Source organism: Macrobrachium rosenbergii, chromosome 21 (assembly GCF_040412425.1).
Source record: "Macrobrachium rosenbergii isolate ZJJX-2024 chromosome 21, ASM4041242v1, whole genome shotgun sequence".
NCBI classification, from domain to species: Eukaryota; Metazoa; Arthropoda; class Malacostraca; order Decapoda; family Palaemonidae; genus Macrobrachium; species Macrobrachium rosenbergii.
This window is the reverse complement of record NC_089761.1, coordinates 28,258,144-28,262,643: the sequence shown is the minus strand read 5'-3', so window position 1 is coordinate 28,262,643 and position 4,500 is coordinate 28,258,144. Positions and strand designations below refer to the sequence as shown.

The 4,500-nt window shown below is 39.8% G+C and overlaps 1 long non-coding RNA gene across 1 annotated transcript; it reads right to left on the bottom strand.

Moving 5' to 3' along the window:
- Nucleotides 1–1,556: 1,556 nt before the first annotated feature.
- Nucleotides 1,557–2,880, bottom strand: LOC136849840 (uncharacterized). The gene is made up of 3 exons (XR_010856442.1): nt 2,744–2,880; nt 2,413–2,539; nt 1,557–1,980 (listed from the first exon to the last, which is right to left on the bottom strand). It is a non-coding gene; the product is annotated as an uncharacterized lncRNA (long non-coding RNA).
- Nucleotides 2,881–4,500: the final 1,620 nt, after the last annotated feature.

Here is a 4,500-nt window from a genome sequence, read left to right as displayed (position 1 = left end):
GATTAAGAAAAAAATATTTCACCTTTATAAAAGGGTTTGGTTCAATATGTTTTTAGTCATTCTGGTCTTTAAACCTACATTTTTCTTGTATTTCAGCGAAAATCTTTATGGGTTAGGTACCTTAATTAATGACCTTTTTAGCATATGACCGAAGAGAAACTACAGGTTACCGATAACCAATTACCAACAGACCTATTCCCTGTTAAGCGTGTGTCAGCGGGGAAACTAAGTCTACAACATTCGTTTTTAACTCGTTACTTTAATAATTGAAACTAATTCATGTACTGCACATATGCCGACCAAAAGAAAATTATTTTAGTGCCGTCATGAAATCCCGCAAAGTCATCTTTAGCTTGACTCAAACTTTAATAAAACTTTGACTTTACATATTATGACGAAGCCACAAATTATATTCATTACTAAAATTAAACCATGCACATGCCAGCCTTCACATGATGTGGTGACCAGTGAACTCTGCCTTTCTAATTAAGAGTCCACATGCTATTCGTCCATGTTTCTACCACTGACGTCTAACTTCCCCTTTGTCAGAGAAAAATTATAATTGGTCCCACTTATAAGACAAGCGGGTGAATAGACTTTGCTGTCAAGTACATATCTTACTACTATAAAGTTTTTCTTTCTAAACTTAGGCTAACGCTGATAGATTTGAGCCAATTATAGCCTCCTAGCACTAACGTAGGCGTTACCTTTGTGTGAACATGACTATCATCGCGCTATTTAGCTCGTCAGTCAGACGTTAGAAGACTATATTAATAATCATAGCTGCCCAAATGTTAAAATTCCTTTTAAATGTTCTTTCCCCTATCATTCTCAGGACTGATTACCAAGCATAATCCAAAGTACACCCTCAAACGATCTTAAGCAGCAGGAAATTGTTTTAAAATATATTACTTAAAATATAGAAATCTTAACTTAACTAGAGAACTTGGGAAGTTTCACTAAAGTCACTTGAGTTTTTGCTAGTTACCGATTTTTTGCTAGTTAAAAAGATAATCCACAGTTGTTCCAAACTTCAGTAATGTTAGTCTTATACCCTTCACAGTCATGAACTTATTAAAGTGTGACGTTTACATTAAACCGAGAACCCAGTTACATTCAACAACCGTTATGACTTATAGTAAAATCGCAAATATGAGTTTAATTTATCAGCCAGTTCATTACCAGATATTTCAGCTATTGCATAAAACTAAGATTAAGCAAACCTTGTAGCCCCCTCAACTTCAGGAGACAGCTCAACTTCTCATGAACAGTTCTACAAATACTTCAGCATTTCATTATAGGGTTTACAGTTAGAAGTTAGTCAAGTTTTGAAGTTACACAAACTACAGAAACACTTACGAATGCAATTCTGAACACAAGAATTAAGTTCACCTGTGATTTTGTTTGAAGTTAACATTAACATTCTAGCATGACGTGCGATTATAAAACTGACAAGTTTCGTCAAACGAGTCATTTGGCCATTCTTTCCAAGATATTATTTCCAACCATAAATCCTTTAAAATCTTAAGAGGACATAAATCAATATCAAACTCAGATACTTCAATAATCAATACATTATTTATTACACAAGTTTATCCACAAGACGTAACTAGTAGCTCGTGCAAGCTACTTCCATAACGTGAGACTTACTGGAAGCCAAATCGTAGCTCGTTTCAAGCAATTTCATAATGTAAGACTTCCTGGAAGCCAGGGTGCAGAATCTACTAGCTCATTTCAGCTAATTCCATAAAGTGAGACTTCCTGGAAGCCAGGATGCAGAAACTAATTGCTCGTTCCAGCTACTTCCATAACGTGACACTTTCTGGAAGCCAGGATGCATTAAATTAAAAGCACGCTGGTATTCTGGATTTCCAAGCCAGTTCTGTAGTAAATTTATAGTGCAGCCACTCTGTGCTAAAACCACTTTAGCTCCAGGTACGTCAGCTTGTTTAATTTAAGTCTTCCACCCACACATGGAATCTGAAAAAGAAAATTTTATGAAGCCAAAATTCTTGCAAGTCAATTTCAAAACAACTTTTGAAAAATCCTAGGCAACATGGTACTACAAGACTTTTCCTAAACGTAGTATTGCGGAGTTGTCAAAAACACCATTTGACTAACACAAATACTATACAACTAATTTCCCAGGCTGAGCTAAAAAAAAAAAATGTACCTATACTCAACTTAAGATTATCGTTTTGTTTAAAGTTTGTTTTTAGGTTTCCATTTTACTAGTTTTCGTTTGTAAATGTTTTTTTTTTTTTGGGGGTGTGCAGGCCACTCCTTCTGACGCATGCAGACAAAGTCTACCGTACGCCAGAAAACTCCTCCCATCAGGCCCGCCCTGAAGGGGGAGGATTAGCTTGCACAGGTTTGGGGTCGAGTATACACTAAAATAAGAATGTTCCTTACCTGTTAATTCTGAATGAAAAATACAGTTACCAAGAGGCCCAAGCACTGTAGTCCAAAGAAATCAGAGTACTGTAGTCCAAAGAAATCCGGTCTCAGATCGGCTGGAGAATCAATCCTGCCCAAACACCTGAAAATTGCCAACATCCTCAGCAAATCTATTAAAGGTTAAGCACAATATCAAAAGTCAAATGTAAAGACTAGAACACCGTAACACCAATTACCGAGCAAATGAAACTTTATATACCAACTAAACAGCCAATAAGAAACCAAAAGATATATCAAATACAAGCATTAGCAAGGTACTCCACACAGGGTAGCCAAATAGTCTTACTTAAACGAAGAACTCTTCTACGAAGTACGAACACCGACAGAACACGCAATATCAAAAGCCGATAAGCCACTTAGAACTAGTTATAACAAACACCAAACTTTCGTACTGAAGAATGAAAAGAACCAGCGACGTTATTCCAACGAAAGGTGTGACTTAAACAGCCAGGGACGATGACGGCAACTGAGAGAGCTCTTTCTCCAGGCTCCTTGAACCAGTTTGTCGAGCGGAAGGTAGATGGCAGCAGCAGTCAGAATTTGCTCTGCACACTCTAAATGAGAAAATACAGTAATATAATTTCACAGAACGGCGATAATATGGCAGTGTAGAATAACTTTAATTTAACACCTTCATATATATCAAACTACGTTGCGTACATGGGCTTGTATGGTGGGAACAGATAGTCTAAAGCTTTGCAAACAAATGAAGTAATATAAAAAACAGACGTAACGAGAAATATAATTATTTTTTTTCAAACCATATATTTTGATAGAGCAATCCTACTTGTATATTTAGTCAATAAGTAAACACACCCCAAAACCATGTAGCCATATAAGTGTGATTTCTTTCTAGTCCACTTGGATACTTGGTTGAGAAAAGAGTTCTTCTCTGAACAGTTATGCATCGCAAAATTTATAACAACAAAGTGACAGGAAAAACGTAATGGTGTATCTCGTTCTAGCATGCCTCAGTTATCATTATTATTATTAGTATTGTCCTCGTCGTTGTCATCAAAATCCCGCCCAGACTAATTCTCATCCAATCTCTCCAACCAAGGAAAAGCCGCAATGAAAAACTGCAACTCCTGAAACGAATAAATAAAACAAAAAAGAATCAGTTCTCGGCCGAAAGTCGTCCAAACAATTGAAGGAGACAGTCGTCGGCGACGTCCAGAGAACCGAGATTGGCAAGTGTTTCGGACACGGCCCTGGGCAGGAAGCCGACACTTCAAAGGACGCCGCGCCGGAGAGTGTCTGTGTGTGTGTGTGTGACCTGTGACGACATAAATCTTCTCTTGTTTTAATGCTCCTCCTTAAACTCTCTCAGTGGTCCTTTTCCTCCGTTGCCTCCCCTCCCCCTCCCTCCCCTCCCCATCCCCCCAGCCTTCCCATCCCCTCCCTTACTCCATCCCTCCACTCCTTTCTCTCCTCTCCCTCGCCTTACCCTCCCTTACCCCACCATCCCCTCCCCTACCTTACCTACCCTCCATTCCCCTTACCTCTCCTCCCCTCCCTTACCCCACCCTCCCCTCCCTTACCATCCCCCTCCTTACCCCCACCATCCCCCCCTTACCCTCTCCCCTACCTTACTCCCACCCTCCCTCCCTTACCTGACCTTCCCCCCTTATCACACCCCTCCTTCCCTCCCCCACCCTTTTCCCTCCCCCTCCCAACCCTTCCCCATTACCCTACACCCCCTTAACCACTGCCCCTGTAACAAAATCCAATCCGAAGACCCCTACCCCAACAACAACGTACATAAACACACACACACACACAGAACCAGCCGTTAATGCTTCTCTTTCCCTTTTGACCAAGTCTTCCACTAGCCAAGAACTCTACCCTGCTCTCTCTCTCTCTCTCTCTCTCTCTCTCTCTCTCTACAGGAAAATCCCGTGAAATTGGAAATTGATACCAGTTAGCGTGTACTTATGTAAATGGTACATGTCTTTACGCCTCTATGTGTATTGGCGTTTTATGAAAAAACACACACACACTAAATTGCGGGTAAAGCAAGTGTCTGTTAAAGATATAATGGAA